We start from the raw sequence: 25640 nt of genomic DNA on the forward strand, positions 1-25640 counted from the left end.
TATGTTTTGTTTTCCTGTTCTTATAGATATTAATAATCCACCCAGGTTTAAATTACCCTTTATATACGACCTAAAACGGTACTATGATGAAACAATGTGCTAAATGAAAATTATAATTTTGCACTAACTGAAATTTCTCTTCCGAATACCATGTAACAAAATTGTGCAACAGTTTGGACTATAATGTACAACAGAATACAATGTTTTTGCTTTTCCTTTTTGATAAAACTTTTCAATAAAATTTAAGTTACAAAAAAAAAAAGATTATTTTGCCACCAATATGAATTCATGCATCAAGTACAAGGTACTGCTTTATTATTCCAGAGCAAATGTTTAATTAGAATCAATTCTATGAGACATGGTTTTCTGGATAATTGGTTTCCAATAAGAGATACCATACCTGTTTTCAACTGACCAATTAACAGCAAGTAGGAGGCTACTTATAGCCATTCTCCACACTTACCACAGCCAGTACTATTGGTAAGTTAGCTAGAGCAAGTTGTTACTTTACTTTTCTTTAGCGATTCTGTTTTCATGTTGTATTATGTATTAGATTTATGTGTTGTTCCTGACCTCATTGTCAGTAATACCGCTCAGTTGGAGGTTCCCACATTAAGATTGTGGCCCATTCCTAACCTCATTATCAGAAATACCCCTCAGTTAGGGGTTCCAAAGGTTAAGACCTCAGCCTGTTAGAAGGTGAAAAAATGTGTCATAACATGTATGTGGGGAATGGGGTAAAGTGTTATTGCTTTGTTTGACCACTAAGTGGCAGTATAGTTACTTAGAAAAAGTTATGTGTAATTTAGACACCCGGCCACCAGAGGGCAGGATGGTATAAAAGGAGCACCCACATCCAGGTTGATGGTCTTTGACAGATGGGCTGGGTCAAATCAATATCCGTCGACAGGAGGTGAGTCAGGACCTGGGCAATAGAAAGGGATAGCTAGCAGAGGTTAGATGGGTGTAATACCCTGTTTTCCCGAAAATAGGACATCCTCCGAAAGTAAGGCACCCCCCGATTTTTCACCCCCCTCAGAAAATAAGGCACCCCCTGAAAATAAGACACCCACCTAGGGTGATGGAATAAATGTGTCCTGTATTCTTCTTCATGGAAAAATAAGACATCCCCTGAAAATAAGACCTAGTGCATATTTTGGAGCTTAAAAAAATATAAGACAGTGTCTTATTTTCGGGGAAACACGGTAGCGAGCATTATATGCACGGGGCAGTCAGGGTAGATAGAATGGGCAGTCTCCGCCCCAACCAGGAGAAATAGGAACCAGGTTCCAACGGGTACCCCGTTAGTCAGGGAATCCAGTGCCAGTATAGGAACAGCTAGAAACAGTGCAGAAGGCTTCTGGCCAGAATCCATATGGAAAAGGCCTATCCTGGAAGAGTGGAGGGGTATCACTGCAGAGTAACGGACCACTAAAGAGAGTGGAGGGATACTATAGTGGGTACCGAACCACTAGGCAGATAGGTGGGACTAGGTCCATGATACCAGAATGGGAAAAGTAAATGTACTGAAACTGTGTAACTGGACTGGAAAAGAGTAGATTTGTATGTATCATTGTGAAATGCTCCAGTGCCAGCCTGTGTGACGGTATAATTTGGTATAATTTTGGCTTAGAAGGTACCAGTAACTACTGTATGATGGAATTATTGGTAAATAAACATTTACCAATAATTTAATTTAAGGGCAAATGTAAAAGTTTCAGTTGTAAAATATTAAAGATTTTTTTTTTAAACTTTGAAAGAGATTTGACTAAATCTACAATATTCCAATTGATTGCCAAATCAAATTGGGTAGACATATAAATAGTAGGTTGTTTACTTATCTCTAATAACACATACTGTGTATGGCTAGTGATACCATCAAAGTAAAAGGGCCTTTCCCATGAGGTATTATAAAAATTACACAAATGACTGGACATTAATCTTTATTACATAAAATGAACTAAAGGGCAGACATAATTTTTTCTTGTTCTTGTCTCTTTAGGTTACAGAATCAACGGTAATAAAACACATTGTAACCTTTTGGCAACTAAATTTACTGGTTCGATCAGCTGGCCCCTGGTTCACTAAGTGAGCAGACTATGGAAATAACAACAGCTCAGTACATGTTACCTTATCCAGGTGATTTGTCCCTTAGAGCTTCAGGCAGACAGCATTTCTACTGCTCTCAGTGTATGACTGATCACTCACAGACTAACAAGCTTATGTCTTGCTGTGAAGGTTGATTAGTTACACCAGCAAACACTATTTATCACATTAACCCTTCCAGATGGGAAAGAAGAGAAAGCTCTATCCTTTAAGAATGCTTCTATAAATATACCCAGCATTTATAAAAAATTATGCAGTATTCAAGGAAATACATTAGAAATATTTGTAATAAATCTGAAAATCCACTCCACCTATGTCATATCTGTAGCAAAGCAAGAAACAAAACTTTTGCAATAACAGAAACCTAAACAAAACAATTTGATTCCCATTTACCAGTTAGCTTGTGCATCTTGCCTAAAGAAATCAATATTGCATTGGTTTCCATAATTCACTTTATAGGTTAAAGATTGTCCCTACACAACTTTTTTTTATTCTTTATTCCACCAATTTTGTGGCCATGTGACTAAATTGTATTCGGACCAGCTTATAAGGCTAATGACGACCACCTACAAGATACCTAAAATGCCATGCAAACAGACAAAAAATAGTCTTTTGCATGTCCCTTCTAAAGGTCACATGCTGCAAATCTCTACTTTATTTTAAGCCTAAAGAAATATTTCATCCCTTTTAACACTACAACATCAATGCACTTGCAGCTTTCTGGGCACTTTTATTTCAATGGGAATTTTAAGAACATCTTCAAAGACTTGAAGAAATTAAAAAAAGTTTGCAGTATTATTAAAAGAATGGTAGTAACTTATAAATTGTTTTTGTATTATACTTAATGTAGTATGTATTGTTTATTTAATATATTTCATTAAATATTGTATATGTAGTATGTATTATTAAATATAAAAAGTGTGAGTTTTCTACAATTTTAAAAGTTCTGCACTTTTATAAAGCAAACAATGGAAGAGGTTTTAGTATTGCTGTATGGACAGCGTGTGTGTTTATGCTCATTGCAAAATGTAAAAATCCGTTTTCCTTTCAGGAAGCTCCATTTATTTCAGTAGGTAGAGTTCCATCAAAAACACAATTATATCTGTTATACTGGCAAGGCCAAGAGTTCTGCATGTACTTTATTGCCTGAGAGCTCAGTGAAAGCTATGGGAAAGTAGTGCTGCCAAAGCAGATTATGTACAATCACCTATGATTAGAAATCATGAAAATGCATGCTCAAGATGCAAGCAATTTTTGATCAATAAAAGAATAAAAACAGAATCTTCTGTAAAAAAAATTATAAATTAAATGATTTGTTATCTCTGAGTTTAAGTATATAGCATGCAATACCTTTGTAACAGTATTTTAGGTCGAATACTGCAATAAAATATTAAATATCTTGAGTTGATGTATTAAAGATGCACTGCTTTTTTGAAAAAATAGCTTACATTATTCTCAAATATGTATTTAAGTAAAAATGTCCATTTTGCCCATAGATAAGCACATCAGCTTAAAATCACAAACTGTAAATGTATGTTACTTGTAGAAAATATAATATAAACCAGGGTACCAAGGGTATGAATATGAGGTTGATCCTTTGTTTGCTGCAAAAACAGCCTTCACCCCACTAGATGTTGGAACACTGTTAAGTGCAATTTGCATCAATTCATATATGTAAGTAAAATGCATGAACAATCCATTATTATGATTATTCATAATACATGCACTCAATAATATCTAGATCTTATCTCCATGTACATTTGAAAACTACAGTATTGACTGAGAGAAACACCAATCATCCAAATGCATTAGTCAAATTGCACAATATTGTCATTTTGTGTTTGCAGAAATGTGTGCTCTGTTGTTAAATTACCAGTTTTAGGTTTTAAGCCTTGCTGTCCATGTGTGGACTATTTATAAAGTACCACATTTCTGTGATTATGTGATAATACTAGATCAGATTCAGAGATGAAAATTAGCTTGTTGTTTAACAGTGTCATCTCATTTGTTTCATTACAGGATTGCTGTACGTTTAATGTGAATTACATGCAAAATTGGATTCCGGTATTTTGTTAATTCCACTTTTATTGAACAGATTTGGTCATTTACTGTGTGAAATGGGGCATTTAGTCTGTAAAATGAGAGACTGATAGCAGTTTGAATTTTATTCATGCTATAACCTGTTATTCTAAAAAATGCACAGCGAAAATCCAGTTAAAAATGTTATGTTAAAAAAACCAAACATTAACAGCTGCACAGCTTCAAGTTTAAGAAAAGCGATTAGAATTTCACTACTCTGTGTGCTAAACTTCCCGATTGTGTAAGAGTAATAAAGATTAAAGCTGGCTACACCAAATATTCCATGCAGTTTAATAATTGCACATTAGTATCATCAGTCTACATAAAGCACTTAACGGCAGGCCTAGTTCTATTCATTGTGGTGGTACAATGGATTGCAATGATGGGGTCCTAGGTTTGATTCTAGCCAGGCTGCTGTCTACAAGGCTCTAGTAGGTTTTCCCTGTGTCTGTGTCTTTTTCCACCTTTAAAGGAGAACTAAACCTTATAAATGAATATGGCTAGACATGCCATATTTTATATAATGAACTTATTGAACCAGCCTAAAGATTCAACATCTCTATAGTAGTAATAATCAAGTCCTTTAGATGTCACAGGGGGTGACCATACTGGACACTTCTGTTAGAAGTGTTTGCAACGCTCACATGCTCAGTGCGCTTTGAGTGGCTGTTGAAAAGCTGAGCTTAGGGGTCAAGCAAAGAAAATTATGTCTGTCATTTAAGCTGACCCTAACGGGCTGATGATTAAAGTCTGATGCTAACTGCACTAGTTTCAGAGCTGCCATGCAGTAATAATCTTTGTTAATTACTAATCAGCCTTATATTGTATATACAGTGGTGTGAAAAACTATTTGCCCCCTTCCTGATTTCTATTCTTTTGCATGTTTGTCACACAAAGGGGCACATTTACTAACCCACGAACGGGCCGAATGCGTCCGATTGCGTTTTTTTCGTAATGATCGGTAATTTTGCGATTTTTTTCGTATTTTTTGCGACGAAAGTTGCGCAAAGTCGCGATTTTTTTCATAGCATTAAAACTTGCGCGAAACATCGTGCCTTTTAAGTTTTAACGCTACGAAAAAGGCGCGACTTTGTGCGCAAGTGTTAACGCTACAAAAAAAATCGCGACTTTGCGCAACTTTCGTAATGGCTACGAAAAACTCGCGTTTTTTCGCAAAAATCGTAAAGACGCCGAAAAAATCGCAAAAAATAAGAAAAAGTCGCAAAATGTTCGTTTCCAATCTGAATTTTTCCAATTCGGATTCGAAATCGTGTCTTAGTAAATCAGCCTCAAAATGTTTCTATCATCAAACATATTTAACTATTAGTCAAAGATAACACAAGTAAACACAAAATGCAGTTTTTAAATTAGGGTTTTTATTATTTAGGGCGAAAAAAAATCCAAACATACATGGCCCTGTGTGAAAAAGTAATTGCCCCCTGAACCTAATAACTGGTTGGGCCACCCTTAGCAGCAATAACTGCAATCAAGCGTTTGCGATAACTTGCAACGAGTCTTTTACAGCGCTCTGGAGGAATTTTGGCCCACTCATCTTTGCAGAATTGTTGTAATTCAGCTTTATTTGAGGGTTTTCTAGCATGAACCGCCTTTTTAAGGTCATGCCACAACATCTCAATAGGATTCAGGTCAGGACTTTGACTAGGCCACTCCAAAGTCTTCATTTTGTTTTTCTTCAGCCATTCAGAGGTGGATTTGCTGGTGTGTTTTGGGTCATTGTCCTGCTGCAGCACCCAAGATCGCTTCAGCTTGAGTTGACGAACAGATGGCCGGACATTCTCCTTCGGGATTTTTTGGTAGACAGTAGAATTCATGGTTCCATCTATCACAGCAAGCCTTCCAGGTCCTGAAGCAGCAAAACAACCCCAGACCATCACACTATCACCACCATATTTTACTGTTGGTATGATGTTCTTTTTCTGAAATGCTGTGTTACTTTTACGCCAGATGTAACGGGACATGCACCTTCCAAAAAGTTCAACTTTTGTCTCGTTGGTCCACAAAGTATTTTCCCAAAAGTCTTGGCAATCATTGAGATGTTTTTTTAGCAAAATTGAGATGAGCCTTAATGTTCTTTTTGCTTAAAAGTGGTTTGCGCCTTGGAAATCTGCCATGCAGGCCGTTTTTGCCCAGTCTCTTTCTTATGGTGGAGTCGTGAACACTGACCTTAATTGAGGCAAGTGAGGCCTGCAGTTCTTTAGATGTTGTCCTCGGGTCTTTTGTGGCCTCTCGGATGAGTTGTCTCTGCGCTCTTGGGGTAATTTTGGCCGGCCGGCCACTCCTGGGAAGGTTCACCACTGTTCCATGTTTTTGCCATTTGTGGATAATGGCTCTCACTGTGGTTCGCTGGAGTCCCAAAACTTTAGAAATGGCTTTATAACCTTTACCAGACTGATAGATCTCAATTACTTTTGTTCTCATTTGTTCCTCAATTTCTTTGGATCTTGGCATGATGTCTAGCTTTTGAGGTGCTTCTGGTCTACTTCTCTGTGTCAGGTAGCTCCTATTTAAGTGATTTCTTGATTGAAACAGTTGTGGCAGTAATCAGGCCTGGGGGTGACTACAGAAATTGAACTCAGGTGTGATAAACCACAGTTAAGTTATTTTTTAACAAGGGGGGCAATCACTTTTTCACACAGGGCCATGTAGATTTGGAGTTTTTTTTTCTCCCTTAATAACGTAAACCTTCATTTAAAAACTGCATTTTGTGTTCAATTATGTTATCTTTGACTAATAGTTAACGGTTTTTGATGAGCAGAAACATTTAAGTGTGACAAACATGCAAAAGAATAAGAAATCAGGAAGGGGGCAAATAGTTTTTCACACCACTGTATACTGTATTATATACAGTATTTTGTGAGTTGGTTCCTAAACTCAGTAACTGACAACTGCACATGTGCAGGGAATCAGTAGAAAAGAAAATGGGGAGCTACTGGGGCATCTTTGGCAGCACATTGCTAAAGGGCTGTGGTTGGCTTTTGGGGTCAGTAGAGAAGCACTAAACATAATTTACAACATTTTTAGCATACGTCTTTATTTAAGCTTTAGTTCTCCTTTAAAAAAACAATAGTTTAACTGGTTCTTATTAAACTGACCATGCTGTGCATGAAGGCAGGGACTAATATAAACTATATTATCTCTTTAAAGTGCTGGGGAATATGCCGGTGCTATATAAATAATAAATAATGAAACAGGTATAGGATCCATTATTCAGAAACTCATTATTAAGAAAGATCCAAATTTTGTGAAGAAAATCTCCCATACATCCGATTTTAATCAAATTATTCACATTTTTTAAAAGAATTTCCTGTATGTCTGTAATAATAAAATAAGCACAAGAAAAAAAGGAAAAACACACAAAACGATTTGCCGGTGTAAAAAGATAGCTCCATCCTGCGCACTCCGCAATACACAGCAAATCATTTTGTGTGCTTTTTCCTTTTTTTCTTGTGCTCATTGTTATAGGCACCTGGCCAGGTGCATCAGGAGGATCTGCACCAGTGGTTTATGGACTGATTTAACAAGGAACCATGAGTGTATGGACTTTCTTTGTTTGTAATAATAATATAATTCCTTGTACTTTATCCTAACTGATCCTATTGTTACACATATTGCAATACCTTCTTGCACAGAACAAAAATTGTCAAAAACAAAGAGTCTTTTATAATCCAGAAAATAAGATAAGTGCCATAACTGATATATTGTATGCAATGTGCCTGTGCGCACACAAGTTTCAAGGCCAGTGCTCAACAATGGCATACTTTTTAATGTGACAGCACTTGCAGCTGCATTTGTAGCATTTCATTCCTAGTCCTAGTTGCAGGTACAGGAACTCATGTGTAATTTAAAAGTCCATGATCACAATATCTTAGAATTCCCATATGCAAATAGTGACTGTCTATGACATTACCAATCTGGGTCTTATTGTTTCTCAATAAAAGTTTCCACAGGCATGTGTGTTATACAGACTGCCAAACCATTTTCTTTCTCTAGTGTAATTTAAATACTTACCTAGATTGAAGGGGTGGTTCGCCTGTAAGTAAACTTTTAGCATGTTATTGAATGGGCATCTCTTCAATTGGTCTTTATTCATTATTGTAATTATTAGTTCCTATTATTTATTATTTTATTATAAAATATAACCAAAAATTACTGGTTGTCTAGATACTTGAAACAGCAAGATTACTGATAGCACAAAGGTGGTGTACTTTGATGCCAAGAACAAAAATTTGCTTAGTGAGCATTGTAGTAAATGGTCTTCATGGCAGAATTCTTAGTGTTAATTAAGGGAAATTAACAACCTAAAGAGCACCCTCTGTCTCCCTTGTTCTTCTCTTCTTTACTGCTTGCTCCTCTTATATTCTCTTTTTATCTCCCTTCCTTTTCTTTCTTTTCAATATTACTCTCTCTTTTTCTATTACATTTTAATAGTAATAATTCTGACCAATGTTTATGCCTTATGTTATCACAGTAATTTTGATTTAAATATTTCCAAGGCTTTGTTATGATTGTGTAATATGATTGCAAATGTTAAAACTGTTAACAATAAACAAAAAAAATTATTGCTCTTGGAGGCTACAGTTTTATTGGGTTTTTTTTATAACTTATTTTCTGTTCAAGCCCTCTCTCATTCAAACCAATCCTGGTTACTAATGTAATTTGGACCCTAGCAACCAGATAGCTGCTGAAACTCCAAATTGAAGAGCTGAAAAAATGTAAATGATTAAAAAACTGCAAATAATAAAAAAGACCAATTGCTAATTGTTACAGAATATTACTTTAATGCTAAGAGTTAACTCAAAGGGGAACATCCCCTTTAACTGAATTAACTCTTTACGTTCTGCCATGTTGCCTGGTTAATTGTGCTTAAGAAACAGCTTTTGCATACATTTTGCTTACCCTTAAGTACTTACTGCATATCTAAATTCCCAGATCCCTGCTTGCCTCTCTGAGATATGGTGCTGGCAGCCTACAGCAGTGTGAAGACTACAGTGGCATCACTGAAATCTCTCTTCCCTTCCTGTAGCTGCAAGCGGCAGCCTTCCTATTCTCTGAGCATGTGTGTAACTTGATCCTGTCTCCTGTTCTGAGCTACACATGCCCACCAGCCAATCAGAAGCGGATCTGCCGGGGGGGGGGGAGGGAATGAAACACATGTGCAGTATGAAGCAAGGAGGGAAAGGATGGGAGAATACCTTTTTAGAGATGGCTGCCTGTTCTAGAAAATGTGAAGTAAGTGTGACTGAGTAAATATATGATTAGGTGAGCCAAAAGTGTGGCGTTTTTACTAAACAATAGGAGGACTATTGGGCAGTATGCTTTTTACATTTTGACTTGCATTCTCCTTTAAACATGGAAACTTATGTGTAGATATGGTAGATATGTCATTGATGGGGAAAAGTCACCCCTTTTAAAACCATGAATTAAGTTATTTAAATATCAGGATTATAATGTCTGTTTAAAAAAAAAAAAAAAAAAAACCTCTTTAAAGGTAAGTACATTAGTTATGCAAGCACGCCATATATATATTCCTGAATATGGTTCAATCCAGTTCTACTATATGAATGGGCCACTAAGTCTCCCTTGCCCTTTATGTTCATGCTATTTAAAGAACAACTTTTTGTAGTAAATAGATTTAGATATATAAGCATGATCCAGTCTACACACTGCTATGTGCACCTTGAATAGGAAAATATTCCTTCCTTTCTAGAAAAATCAAACAAGTTTCCCTCCCCCAAAGGGAGCCTGAAGCTAGTTTTTTACCCCAAAAATTGCAGCAAAAGCATATCTTTTGTGTGGAATTAAATCAGTAATCATTTTATGTAGAAATGTACAGCCCTAGTTAAAAGTTAAGTAAATTAGTATAGTTTTTTTTTCTCCTTTTTACATTTTTCTTAAACTATCCATATTGACCGCCTGAGGTTCTGTATGATGTCAAGACCCAACCTAAAACTTGATTGTGTTACACCGGATGGATAATTATCCATGTTAAAAAGGTCCTCCACCCAAAAACTGTTATTTTTTTTCTATTTTACCTTATAGAAGAAAATACAATGATAAACAAATGTAAAATATACATAATATATTTAAAAAATAATTCTGTTCATTCAAAAACAAAGACTTTAAAACAAAAACTACAATGTTTTAAGTGTTTAAGTAGAATTCACCACTCTCTTTTTGTTTCTATGAGATTTAACTGTGGTGAGCTCTAATATCACACTTTGATAAATCTGGCCCTAAGTGTAATGTTTTTGACTTTTATTATACTAACCCCAAAGTATCCAGATTGTTAAGGCACTTACATAATTTCAGGATGAAGATGTAGATTTATTTTTCAAATAACAGCTTCAACAGGTTTTTTTTAAGCAATTTAATAGAAAATTCAAATCCTGAAAAAAAAGAGACAGAAAAGAGAACATTTTAATTTCAGCCACAAAATATGACGAAATTTGAAGTCTATAATAATTATTGCATAAAACAATGTGGTCTGGTGGATTTAGACTTTAAAGTAATATTTTGATTGATGATCTCAACCCTGTTTTTCAACAAATGCCTTATATTGTCTCAGTCATACATATTCTAAATTAAAGAACAGATGTAGTGTTGTGTATACAGACATGTAGAAATTAAATTGAAAAGAAAAAGTTTGTATTTGTGGTCATTTTAATGAACAAAAACTAGTATAAGTTATAAGTTAGTATAAGTGTTTAAGCATGAAAAATAATAAAATGAACAACTGTTGAAGTAATAGTTATTGAAATATAATTCGAATAGCTCCTATATAATTTTTTCGCCAGGCATGGATTCGTAGCAAATTTCCACATTTTGCCATTGGCGAAAGTTCTGTGAAAATTAATCGCGGAAACAAATTGTCGCACTGAATTTTTTTGGCCGCGTGTCAAATTGGGCGCGGCCGCATAATAAAAAGGCCACAGTCGCATCAGAAAAGCGGGGGCAACAAGAAATAGACACGAGCGGCAAAAAAATAGAAGCATGCGACAAAGAAGATGCTGGCAAAAAAAAAATCGTGCGACAAATGCGTTTCACAAATATTTTGCCGTTCCGCAAATTTTCTTGCTGTTTCACGAATTTAATGGCGAAGCGAAGCGGGACAGATTTGCTCATCACTACCTATATCCAATATTCTCTGTAGGAAATGTATGTTTTTGTAGTGTTTATTTTTTGGTTGTAGTCTCCAGTTCACTCGATATACGTATAAGTTAGAATGTGAGCATAATCTGATTTTACAGTATACTATAATTTGTGACACAAGTTGGATTCATTAAACACCTCCATAAATATAGTTTTTAGGGAACATTACAAGTGAGAAAAGGCTTTAGAAGTACCGTAAGTTGTCATTTTAAGTTAGGAAAGTAATTTTGTTCCATAGACTTCTCACCTTTTTGGTTATTAAAGGCTTCCTTTCAGAATGGAGAATGTATTACTAGGAGAAGGAGTCTGAGAACCCCATCATAACTGACAGCTCCAATGAGTCCATGCTCTGTGCCAGCAAAGCTTTTATGGTTTCATAAATTCCTTATCAGATAATGCATTTCACAGTTTTATATTTAGCTGACATACAAAACCAAGAAAAGATGCATAATTCTCAGAAAGTAGCATTCTGATCCATTTCAATATACCAATGTGTTGAAATGTTCTGAAACAAAACAAAAATAAGGAATAAAAAGTGTTAACATATGCATAAAGGGGTATGCTTTATCATTTTAAATGTGACGTACAAAGAACACATGCTTTAATGGTGTTTTTATTATAATGGCTGCAAACTATGCAGAGAAAACATGCACTTCACTTTCAAAGCCCTTTGGTTATCTCTATCTATGGTTATTGCATCTCTGTACCTGTGTTTTCATACTTGCTAGGACTTCTCATTCATTCCACTGCTTTTTCACACTACCCATTTCCATTGTGGTCTCCCAAGCCCCTTCTCTCAAGTTGCCCTTTCCCTCAAAGAGGGAACTCCATCCCTCTCTTTATGGTGGTTCCGTTCATATAGAACTCAACAGCTTCAAATCTAAGCTCAAATGCTACTTTTTGAAGCACTAGCACAATTTTCAATTCAGTCTTCATACATTGGAATCTAATCATCATTAATATTACCTCTTTTCAGCATTTTTCTTAACACAATTTTAATGTATTTTTATGCATTGCTGACTTTTTGTCTGCAATCTAAACCATGTATTTTAACAAATGTATAGCAACGAATATACAAGTAATGATATAAACATATAATTATGCATAGACATAGGGGCTGATTTACTTACCCACGAACGGGTCGAATGGAGTCCGATTGCGTTTTTTTCGTAATGATCGGTACTTTGCGACTTTTTCGTATGTTTTGCGATTTTTTCGGATTCTGTACGAATTTTTCGTTACCAATACGATTTTTGCGTAAAAACGCGAGTTTTCCTATCCATTGCGAAAGTTGCGTAAAAAGTTGCGCATTTTTCGTAGCGTTAAAACTTACGCGAAAAATGCGCAACTTTTCGCGTAAGTTTTAACGCTACGCAAAATGCGCAACTTTTTACGCAACTTTCGCAATGGATACGAAAAACTCGCGTTTTTACGCAAAAATCGTATTGGTAACGAAAAATTCGTACAGAATCCGAAAAAATCGCAAAACATACGAAAAAGTCGCAAAATGTTCGTTTTCAAGTCGGAACTTTTCCAATTCGGGTCGGATTCGTGGGTTAGTAAATCAGCCCCATACAGTCAAGTGCACTTTTCATTTAAATCTAGGTCAAATAAACTGTCATTAAGAATTAAGGCACATTCAAGATCTCATCATTTTTCCATAGAGCATACAGCAGTCATTTTTTTTTTCATATTCAAGTTGTCTATGTTTCCATAGGCAAGTAATTTTTATTAAAAACTTTAACAATGTTAAAATATTTGAAGAGCTATGAATTAGGTAACATGATTCATTATTGTTAATTAGGTAACAATGACTAATACTAAGGGGTAGATTTTTTTTAAGATGCAAGTTTAGAGCTTAATACATAAAGACTCTGGTGGATAGTTTCGCGAAACGGATGAAAAATGTTGCCACAGAAAAATGAATAGTGGCGGTCACCAAAAGATTAGTCACGTGTCAAAAGAATAGTTGAAAAAAAAAAAATAGTCGCAGGCATGAAAACATTAGTTGCGGGTATCAAAAGAATAGTTACGGGTGTAAAAAAAATATGGTTGTGGGCGTCAAAAGAATAGTCGCACGTCAAAATAAATAGTCGCAGACATCAAAAGAATAGTCGCGGGCATAAAAAATATAGTCGCGGGCATAAAAAATATAGTCGCGGGCGTCAAAGGAATAGTCGCGCATCAAGATAGTTGCGGGCATCAAAGAATAGTCGCGCGACATTTTCTCAGTTTCGCTAATTTTCCACTGTTTCAAAAGATTTGCACATTTTTTGGCGAAGCGAAACAGGACAGATTCGCTGATCACTACTAAGCAGTAGCCAATGTCTCACTGAAGAGAAAATTATGTATGAATGTGGTGGACATTAACATTTCTCCTTAATACATTTGCAAATGTGCATTGTCCATTATATCCACGTTTGACTAAATTGCAAAATATAGGCATATTCATACAAAATGGCAACATAGGTATTTTAAATGCTTACTACTGACAGTTTAGTGGTTGTAGGACATTTGTAATAATTGTAGAAGCACATGTTTTACTGGCTACATAGAATTATACTGATTTGTTGCTGCTTGAAAGTCCCTCTTGCATTAAGCTCCAGACTGAGAATTAATTTACAACTCTACCTCAAGTGATAATGCATTCTTTAAATTAAGTATCTCGCATTAAAAGCTGCACAGTTTTAATTTATGTTTTTTAAGCTTATTAAAAGATCATAATTAAAAAAATGATGCTGAAGAGCAAAGAATTAAAATAAGTAAGTGCTGCACTAGCAAAAATACCTAGTGTTGCTCATGAGGGAAAAGCCTTGGCTAAATAGATTTTCTTCCAGATTTATGCAATTTAAAAAAAAGAAGATATTACACAGGTATGTTAAGCAGGAAGATGTTTCCTAAAACCTATAGCAACTGTGGCCTTGCCCTGGAATTGATTAAATGAAACCAGTCTTTTTTTTATTCATTATTCTAACTGCTATAGACAAAACTATAGGCAGATTGGTTATCATGAAAAACTGGACCAATAAAAAAATTTGTCCTTGTTAGTTACTACCCCAGCAATGTGAATAATGAAAAATCTAAAACACTCATAGATGAAGTATTACCTTAACCCTCACTTAAACCTCAGTATGCTGAAAGCAATTGGTATTGAGGCTGCTTTAAATAAATCATTTTGAGGGGAATATAATAAAAGTCAGTAAAAGAAAAATAATTTGCAATGCGTAAAATGTATGCCTCTGTGCGAACCAATTTGCTTTTGCACAAATTTTATAAGGGTTTTGCGATAGGGGTAACTGTTTAGCGACCTCTTCCGATAGAGGAAGAAAGTTTCTGAATGTCATTGTTTGCGTCAGTGTACAGTGTATGTAACAAAACTGCTTAATTAAAAAGTTGTTAAGATTGCTCCAAAAGATTGCACCATCTTCAAGCATGCCTTAAAAAGGTTGCAATGCATAGTTAAAATTTGCAATGCTACAGGGTATAACGGTCTAATGAGCACTATTACACTGCAAAATGAGAAATGTTATTCTTATGTGTAAGCATTTTTTTTTACAACTTTTATTACATTCACCCATTAGACACTTAAGCATACTGGAATATGGCACGTCACATGATGCTCCATGTGATTTGTAATGTCCAAATCCACATTAGTTGATGCTATTTACAAATTACATTTACAGATGTAATTGTGATTGGTTAACCTAGGCATACCTAATAGTGGTAGTGACTACACCAAGAAGCCAGATTTATAGGAAATTAGAATCATCAGAGCACAAAAATGAAAACAAATAATCATAATGCAACAGACTGTGTATGTAGAATCGATGGTAAAACATATTTGCTAAATAATCTCCTCCTATCATGTTACTCTTCCCATTAGCTTTAAAAGACTAAACAGCTTACTAAGGAGCACAGTGTTATTCTCTACACTTTTGGTTATACTGTAAACAGTTATACACTCTTCATACAGTAGATTGGGTTCACCAATCCAACATGTAAGTTTATAAGCAGATAAGGTCAAATGGAGAGCCTGATCAGTGCAATGAAGTGAAAATGTATTAAAGTTTCATAGGTATGCATCTTTAATAAATTTATACATTTTCACTTGATTGTATTGAGCAAGCTCTCCAGTGGACCTCGAGAGTACCCTTTCATAAATGCAAGCTAAAACATCAGAGGGGCTGCTGTAAGATGCCGTAAAAAAAAAATCACTTTTTTTGTGGCCTTTTTGCTCATCACTAGCCAGGGCCTATTTTGAATCTCAGTCCAGACCTAGTCAGTCCCCCCATAGTAAACCCCCTCCTAATCCCATAACTTTTTAAATAATGTTTCCTTCCATTACTCCCCCCCACCAGACTAGGAACAGAAGATTTCATAGAAAATGGGAATCAAAATAAACCCAGTTAGAGACTTGATTTTTAACTTGTTTGCTATGACAATAAAGGGAAGTTATAATGTGACATGCTACATTTATCATGATATCAGACACTAGAAGAAGAAGCTGAAGGGAAACAACTGAAATGAAACTGTACCAGCTGCTTAAAAAAAAGCTACAAGGTTAGTTTTGCCTTTAATGCCAGTTGGATCTTAAGTAAGGGAGGACTAAAAGCATAGCAGCATCCTTCCTTCCCTATTTTATTGTGGAGGTAATTATTGTCACAGTTGATGGGAGTTGGCTTGAGAGGGATAAGGCTTCAGCCCAGACTCAGTTTTGGTTCTTTTAGAGGGATATGTGGCATTGGTTTACTACTGTTTAATGTTTGTTGGACAAACATAAGTATCGGTTGTGACCTTGTCAATTGGTCCCATGTGCTGGTTATTGAGTTCAAAGTGGGGATAAGTTCAGTGCTTTTTTATACAACCAATTATTAACCTTTTCAGACAAGTAGCAAACTTTAGATTGCTAATTAACCCCAATATTTTGTTATTTGCTTTGGTTATTTTTAATAATGCATACACTGGAAATAAAGGCATTAGCTTATTGCAATAGGAGCCCCTTATTTCCACACTTCCACACAAAATATTATCAGGTGGTATAAAATAAATATTATTATTATTATTACTACTACTAATAACAACAACAACAATAATAATAATAAACAAAGATTATGTATAATTGGGAGAGCCTGAAATACCTTACTTACACAGTTTTCTCCCATACAAAGACGTGCAACAAAGTGTATTAACTCCTGACATTCCATGGGAGTAAAAAGAGAGAGAAAGTAGAGTGTTCAGAAGCATTTCTAACGTATAAGCCTGGCTTTCTGAAGTTTATTTTTAAAATAAAAAGCAATTAAACATGTCATGATGGCACAGAATTTAGCAGTGAATTTACAGACCTGCAAAACTACAAGTTAAAATGCTTTGCCTGACCTGACTTAACTTCGCATTATCTTATAGAAAGACTGAGATGATCTTGTTCAGAGATTTGTTTGTGTGATAAGACTTGATAATTGAATTTTGGGCAAGAAGAAAAACAAAAGCCTGATGGTGAAGATTCATATTTACAGACAAAGAAATGTGTAATTTATATAGAAAAATAAGAACAAATAAAGGCAACTACTGAGGAAGGGTGGCATGTTGTCATGTAATCCGCTCAACTGTCACTATGTTATAGTTTCTTGTCTAGCTTAGTTTCTTGTCATACCACCCTTGTTTAGGGTGCTGTGAAGCATTTCTTAATTTTTAAGGGGTGATCCATAAGAACAGTCAAGCCATTTCCCTCATCCTGGCCAGAGTGAGGTGGGAAATGATATATTATCTATCTCTCTCTTCCTCTCTTTCTATTACCTCAGTCTTCTAAAATTTGCAAGAATTGATGGACAATGAAAATATTCACTATGTCTATGTCACCTTATAAAGGTGTTAGTCTCCAGTGAGAAATAAATTAGAATGCAAAAATCCTAAAGCCACTCAATTAAATTTACTGTAACAACCAATCAATAGTTTCAGTAAGTATACAGTAATGTGGATACCCTGGTATATAAAATGCATTCCAATTTTATAAAAATGTAAAAGAAGCTGGAGTGATTATTATAATACATTATAAAATAAGAGTGCACAGATGGCTTGCATTCAATTTCTTTTCATGACAATATACAATATTGTTTAAATGAATAAACATATGGGAAAACAAGTTATGTTGTTCTAATAGAAAGGAACTTACAATATTTTTCCTTATCCATGTTACTGCCATGCTGCTTACTTTTTTCAACACTCTTTGTTACAATATAGCAGAATTATTTACCTTAAAGGAGAAGAAAAGGCAAAGTCACTTGGGGGTGCCAAAATGTTAGGTACCCCCAAGTGACTTAAATTGCCTACCTTTTACCCCGGGCTGGTGCCCATGTTAGAAGAGAACAGCACCAGCCCGGGGTACCTGCAGCGCTTCCTGCTTTCTCGCACACGCACATGCGCAGTAGAGTAAAAGCCGAACTTTAACAGAAAAGTCGGCTTTTCACTCTACTGCACATGCGCCTACCGCTGGCAGGTACAGGTACCCCGGGCTGGTGCTGTTCTCTCCTAACATGGGCACCAGCCCAGGGTAAAAGGTAGGCGATTAAAGTCACTTGGGGGTGCCTAACATTTTGGCACCCCCAAGTGACTTTGCCTTTCCTTCTCCTTTAAAAGTTAAAAGCACTGGAACAATATATGGTTTTAGAATGGAAATTTTTGTCTTGTAGGTATGGGACCATTCCAAAATGCTCAGGACTTGGGGTTTTCTGAATAAGGGGTTTATCCATAATTTGGATCACCATACTTTATGGGGCATATTTATTATAGTTAGTGATGCGCACATTTTTTAGGCAGGCATGGATTTGCTGTGAATTTCTGCATTTCGTCATTGGCAATTTTTTTTGGTAAACTGCCGGAAAAGTTCAGTGTAATTTGCAGAGTGCAAAAAAAAAATTGCAGTCACATCAAACAAGTTGCACTCGCATAAAAAAAGTTGCTCAAGTAAAAAAAAGTTGTCAGTAGCTGCATTTCGCACATTTTTCACCATTTCAGGATTTTGTTTCAGCAGTTTCAAGAATTTTCCCACAAAGCAAAACAGACAGACATATCACTAATCAGATCTTTGCTTTTGTTTTCTAAAGCTGGCCCTACATGCACAGATAATATCGCACAAAACCTTGTTTCATATGATATTCTGTGCGCGTATGGCTGCTTGACGAGATGACCGATATAGAAAAGGCTGCGGATATCGGTCGACTCGACGATCGAGGTGAAAGATATTGCTCAGGTGTCATTGAAGGCACCTGAGCAACATCTACATTTTGGGGCTGATTTACTAAGACACGAATTGTAATCCGAATTGGAAAAATTCCGATTGGAAAACGAACATTTTGCAACTTTTTCGTATTTTTTGTGATTTTTTTCGGCGCCTTTACGACTTTTCGGAAATTGTCGCGACTTTTTCGTTACCAATACGATTTGCGCGAAAAAACGCACGTTTTTCGTAGCCATTACGACTTGCGTGAAAAAACGCACGTTTTTCGTAGCCATTACGATTCGCTCGTATCTTGTCGCGACTTTTTCGTATTGAGCGCTCGTAAGCGGCGGGCGAAACTTTCAGACTTAGCATGATTTTGGGAGCCTCCCATAGGACTCAATGGCACCCTGCAGCTCCAACCTGGCCCAAGAAAAGTCACCATACTAAAGCTTGAATGAATCCTAATGTTTCGTACTCGGCACGAAAGCTGCAAAAAAGTCGCGACTTTTCGCGCAAGTTTTAACGCTACGAAAAAATCGCAACATTTTGCGCAGCTTTCGGAATGGCTACGAAAAAGGCGCGACAATTTTCCGAAAAATCGCAAAATACCGATCATTACGAAAAAAACGCAATCAGACACATTCGGCCCATTCGTGGGTAAGTAAATGTGCCCCTTTGGGTTGAATCGGCAGGTGAAGGTAGAATTCCTATTGTTTCTACCCCCTTATCTGACGATTCAGCCCTGAACGTTAGTGACGGAAACAAATGATCTTTTCTGCGACCAGTGGTCGCAAGAAAGATCATACTTGCTATGTGTAAGACCACCTTAACTTGTAGGTGACCATTCAATTCTAATATAAAAATGCATGTAAGTCATATAAGTCAGTTATATAGAGATATACGCTCAGCTCATAACATATAGGGAGGGGACAGATGTTCTATGGGCAAAACAACTTGTTATGTACAAGCAAGCCTATATCTTATCCAAGATATATTGTTTTGCATAAGCAAAATTCTGTCAGCATCTGTGCTCTTGCTATAATAAAACGGTTATGTGTGAATCTCCATTCAGTGGTAATGGACAGCTTTCAGGGCACAGAGATTTGGTTATACTAAGTAACGGTTGAGACCATTTGGAATGAGGTGTTTGTGGTTAAAACACTACAACCAAAATAAAATTCAAAGATCTTACTTAGTGGTTACTTTTTAGTACATAAACTAGCTGGCTTCTAAAACCCAAACTGATTTAAAGTTTTGTATGAAACTGGATATTGCAGTTCAAAACATGATGATCTGGATGAAAAAACAGCATTTTGAAAACTGCAGTCCTAGTCAATGGCTTATTGCTACTGGATGTGCAAGTGTCTGTACTACACCTTTTTGCCTTTTACCACTAGTGATGAGCAAATCTGTCCCATTTCTCTAAAAAAATTTGCAAAACGGTAAAAATTTGAGAAACCTGTTAAAGTCAATGGGTGCTTTTTCACAGAGGTATTTTTCAATTCTGCTGCTACTTTTTTTTTTTTTTGCAGCCCCTATATTTTTGTTTTTTTAACCTCCCCCATATTAGATCACTTTCACCCATTTGATGTATAGTATTGACTTACTGTCTTTTTCTTCTCCTCCCAGATGTTTTCTCTGCCCATCATTGTAAAGCAGTATTTGCATTTTTATATGTTACAAATTAAATCAGCACAAAGAAAAAATTGTTCATGCAAAGAAGTACAATTTCGCATTGCATGTTTTCCATTAATGACATTTATTACATTCCCCCAAATAATCTTTAAGTAGTACATTTAAGTAACGTAATACAGTAGGATCAATTTATCAGAGTGGCCAATGTTTAGCATGAATAAAGCAAATGTAATTAGAATTTAGTGGATGCAATGAAAAATTACATTAAATTGTGTTGGTTGATATGTGTGTATAAATGTATGCATTTCAATCTCTGAACAGATGTCTGCCCCCTATTAAAACAAAAATACAAGAAAATATACTTACTTAAGCAAAAATAGAGAACTTAATCAACACTCATTTCACACATTCAATTTAAAGCATAATACTGTTAAGGCTGGAGATTAAAAAGCCCACTGATTGTGGATCAGTACCAAGCCATGTTGTCAGCATATGTCTCAAACAGAATATATAGTGCAATCAGTATCTCTGTCATTGCCATTAAATGACTAAAAGCAGATGTCCTTTTAGCTATTTAGCATTTTGGAATAGTTTTTTTTCTTTGCAGAAAAGGGACATCCTGCAATTTTATTCTAGCTTTGCAAAAAAAAAAAAAAAAGCTGATAAGGAAGGTTTATTTCAAACAAAGATCGCAAGGCCTGCTTTCAGCAGTTATGCCTAAATCTAAATTGTTGGAAGTTTGTAATGAGATGAGCTGTTTGCCTCAGCATAGCAAAATGTAATCTTGGCTACTGGATATGCAGTTTAATAAAAATGCCATGGTTCCTAGCGATGGTGGAACACAAAACTACTTCTCGACAGGGAAATAGAAATTATATTCACCATAAACCACTGCAAATCTGGAAACAGGGAAGGGTAACGACTATATCACTAGTGGCAAGATATGACAAAATAAAACAAAACTTTTAATCAACAACATTTATATGAGAGGTCCTAGTTCAAAAGCATCAAAAACCACTTGAAATGTTCAGCAGCTAACAATATAAAAATCTTGAATTAGAAGAACAGCAAGTTTAGATGTTTACAAAAACTTGTAACAATTGGAAATGTAAAATGTTCAATTCAGCAATTACTGAAACATCTAAAGATAATTTATGGAGGTTAGAGGAGATGAGCAAATCTGTCCCGTCTCGCTCAAAAATTCATGAAACTGCAGAAAAATTTGCGAAACATGGCTACCGCATAACTTTTTTCATGTGTGCAACATTTTTGACACAACCACAAGTTTTCCGATACAACTGTGACTTTTTTTACGCAAACGCGACTAATTTCATGCTACCGCGACTGCGCACAGATTTTTCAGCAAATCCATACCTGGTGAAAAAATACGCTCATCACTAATGGAGGTTACATCAGCACTTCAGAAAGCAATAATGGCATCATTTGGGACTAAACAAGATGGACAGGTTTTTTTTTAGAGTTTGAGTTCTATTACAAGCAGTATGTATATTTCAGATTCCAACTTTCCACAACTTTATTTCCTGCTATTTTGTTTCAAACCGTTCTGCTTTGTTTGTCTAGAATAAAACAACTTTTGGAGAGGATTTTTCACAGCTGCAGGTTTAACAGTTGACTTTGAAAATATCACTACTACCAAGTTCTTTTGCTGTTGAATGGATATTCTGAAGCTTGCCATTAAAATAAAAACATCCAATTTGCAAGGAACACTTACCTCTAAGTATATATTATCTGTTTAGTAACATTCTCAGACATACGTCTTAAATGAGCATCAAATGCATTAAAAAAACGGCTGTGTGTACAAGCCCTAAGATAGGTGCTACAAACCATAATTTAAAGATGCAGTCTTGTATTTGCAGTTGTATGTAATGCTACCCCTTTTTACGTCTGTTTTAATGTTTATCCATTGCAGTTTATTCCTTATTTTTGTGTTAGTTAAGTTTTTATAATTATAAGCTCAAGCGACATTATAAAATCAAAAAAGAATTGTCAATGCAAATGTTAGAATAGGGCATTATTGCAAATACAATGTAGCAAAAAAAAAAAGGGCGCAGTCGCATAAAAAAGGGCTCACTTGTCAAAAAAATGTTGCGTGTCACCGTGTTTTTCGCAAATTGTCAACACTACATCATCTTTACATTTCAAAGCAACAAATATTTTTGTGGCAATAATTTGACATGCATGGGCACCACCATAGATTTGTAATTATCATCAGTAGGGTCCTCATGTCTCTCTTTCTGAGTCTTCTTTCATTTGTGATTATTTTGATTCTGACACACAGTCTGTATGCTTTATTGAATATTTTCATTGAACAAAGCTACTGAATTTTTGGCACTCTATACATAAAATATTAATAATACTTGTAAGGAAGTGCAGTTCTCCATCAGCCTTACTTCTGTTTCTGAAATCTGGCATTATAAAGAGTATATTGTTGTAAACAATAAATGATCATAATATACGACATACCTGGCAGACGTATTAAAGGAAAAAATAAAGGGGGCTTGGGTGGTACAAAGGGTGTAGCATGTTCCAGTATGTCTAGGGGCAGAATTATTAAACATCAGACTAGAGAATCCTGTAACGTTACCAGTAATTTGGTATCTTCCCAAATTTATCAAAACTCTCTTATTAGGAATATTTTTCTGAAAGTCTGAAAAATATTTAATATATTACCATATTAAGCAAGAGAAATCTGTGTTGGTATTAAATGGAAGACACTTTTAGATTCCAAAATCCAAAATTCCTTGTAAGGGTGTAGTGGAACCATAAAAAGAATAAGGAGAAAGTTTAAGAAAGAATTTGCCTTTGATTAACCTGTCCTGTTTCGCGTAACTTGCCGAAAATTGCCGAAATGGCAAAAAAGCTTGCGAAACACGGGTGTCACACATCGTTTTAGTTACGCACAACTTTTTTAACATGACTGCACCTATTTTGACGTGATCACGGTTTTTTTTTTGATGCGCCCTAAATTTTTTCACTGCAAATTTTCACAGAAGTTTCATGAAACAATTTGCCAATGGCGAAATGCAGAAATTTGCTGCAAATCCATGCCTGCTGTAAAAATTCATCACAATCGCTCATCACTAGGAACTAATTATTAATAAATTTAATTGTAGAAGGTTTCTTTGGGATCTTTCTACCCTTTTTTAAAATTTTCTTTTCTATCCAATTATCCATAGTTAGCTGAATCCTAAGGGATGCCTGATTATTTTCTTTTACTGCACTTCCCTATTTAGTTCTAAAGACATTTGATTATAGTGGTAAACACAACCAATTTAAAAAGATTACTTTATAATTATGGGTCTGTGATCTTAACATAAGTCACTTTGTATTTCATTAATTATTTCACAATCTATTAATTGTGTTGGGTTGAAAACCCCAACATACCGTTCTTCGACTTTGGCTTATTCTTCCACTTCTTCTTCTTCTTTTTCCGCTTCTTCTTCTTCTTAGCGCCCCCCGTTTTCTAAACGCTACTCCTCCTACAGTTTTAGGGGTACAACACCCAAACTCACCACACTTCTTCGCCCTATAGCGGAGCAGGTTGCTCGTGCTTTTCTAAGCAATCCCACTCCCCGTCTTTTTGTGGCGCCACTCCGAACCCCCCAATTTTCCCATTGACTTTGACAGGGAAGTGGGTGGAGCTGTGAACAGCCAATCAGATTTTACTTATTGATTTGGCGGAAATTCAACCTACTGCCATTCTCACAGTAATAACACCAGGGTCCCCAAACTTTTTACACTTGGTCACTAGGGGCTGCAGTTTTAGTTTTGAAAAGTTGGCAGAGCCACCAACAGCCAATCAAATTTCACCTAATTTTTTTTAGTGCAGAGTTTGTGGAACCTGGTTTTAATAGTGTCTGAATGGCAGTAATTTAAATTTCCCCACTGAAAGTCAATCTGTGAGTGACATCTGATTGGCACTAGGTGGCTCTGCCCACTTTTTCTAACCTGGAACTGCAGTTACCCAGTGACTAACACTGCAAAGTTTAGGTACCCTAGGATTAAAAGTTAAAGAATGGCAGCAATTTAAATTTAAACCAATAAAAGTCAATAGGTGAATTGTAATAGGTGGATTTGCCCACTTTTTCTAACCTTGAGTCGAAGCAACCCAGTTACAAATGTGCAAAGTTTGGGCAAATTGGTATAAATAGTGTGTGAATGACATGTGATTTTATATCCAAGCCAATGAAATTCAATGGATGAAATCTGATTAGTGGACTAACCCACTTTTCCTATTTTTGAACTGCAGTCCCCCACTGCAAAGTATGGGGACTCAGGCGTAAAAATTGTGGGACTGACAGCATTTTACATTTCACCATTGAAAGTAAATAGGTGAAATGTGATTGGCTCTTGTTGTCTCTGCCCACTTTTACTAACTTTGAACTGCAAATACCAAGTGACTAACTTTGCAAAGTTTAACAACTCTAGAATTAATACTTTAATAATGGCATTCAGTTTAAATATAAACCAATGAATTTTAGTGGAAACAGAGTGGCTCTGTCCACTTTTACTAATCTTCAACCGTAGTCCCCCAGTGACCAACTGTGAAAAGTTTGCGGACACCGGCATTAAATGTGTGAGAATGGCAGCAGGCTGTTGGTGGCTTCTCCCACTTTTTCTAACCTTGAATACATAGTCACCCAGTGACTGCAAAATTTGGAACCCTGTATTTTTGCAAGTTGGAACCCTGGCATAAATAGTGTGAGAAAGGCAGCAGTTTAAATGCAAATCAATAAAATTGAATTGGTGAAATCTGATTGCCCATTGGTGGCTCTGCATCAGTAGTTATATTACTAGAATTGGGTATATTAAAAGGGAAGCCTTGATTAGCTGGCTCCTCAGTTGTATAGACAGATGAAAAATAAGAGTTCAAAATTTCTGCTTTTTCACTGTTCAACCAACTGACCCCCCCCCCCCCCCCGTTTTAATAAGGGTCCCACCGCTTCTTGCTTCATTTTTTTTTACTACTTATATATTTAAACAATAATTTTGGATTCTTTTTACTCCTAGCTGCAATATCTCTTTCCATCTCTATTTTAGCTTGCCTTGTACCTGTTGTACCTCAACACTAATGGCTACTTTCATCAAATCACGAGTTCGAATCCCGAAATGGGTAAAATTCAGATTGGATACGATAATTTCTGATGATCGCAAATATCCCAAAAATGCTTACGGAAAAATCAGAATAGTCACGATAATATCGTATTGGCGCTCTGAAAGTCACAAAATTTTCGTACCAAACAATTGTAAACAACAGGAAAATCTTTCCAACGTTGATCCTTCTGTGCATGATTTTGGAAGCCTCCCATAGGAATCAATGGCACTCTGCAGCTCCAACCTGGCCCAAGGAAATTATGAAGCCTTAATGAATCCGAAACTTTCATACTCGGCGCGACAATACGATTTTGTCGCA

At 35.9% G+C, this 25640-nt stretch overlaps 1 protein-coding gene across 1 annotated transcript in view; it reads right to left on the minus strand.

Moving 5' to 3' along the window:
• The window catches only part of cdh12 (cadherin 12, type 2 (N-cadherin 2)), a 410646-nt gene that overhangs the window by 164271 nt on the left and 220735 nt on the right, over positions 1–25640 (minus strand). Inside the window, exons 4-5 of the mRNA XM_018094961.2 lie at positions 11603–11860; positions 10506–10592 (exon numbers count right to left, since the gene is read on the minus strand). The gene's annotated coding sequence lies outside the window, so the exon portion shown is untranslated. The remainder of the gene's footprint in view (positions 1–10505; positions 10593–11602; positions 11861–25640) is intronic.

The sequence above is a fragment of the Xenopus tropicalis genome, chromosome 6, assembly GCF_000004195.4.
Source record: "Xenopus tropicalis strain Nigerian chromosome 6, UCB_Xtro_10.0, whole genome shotgun sequence".
Lineage (NCBI taxonomy): Eukaryota > Metazoa > Chordata > Amphibia > Anura > Pipidae > Xenopus > Xenopus tropicalis.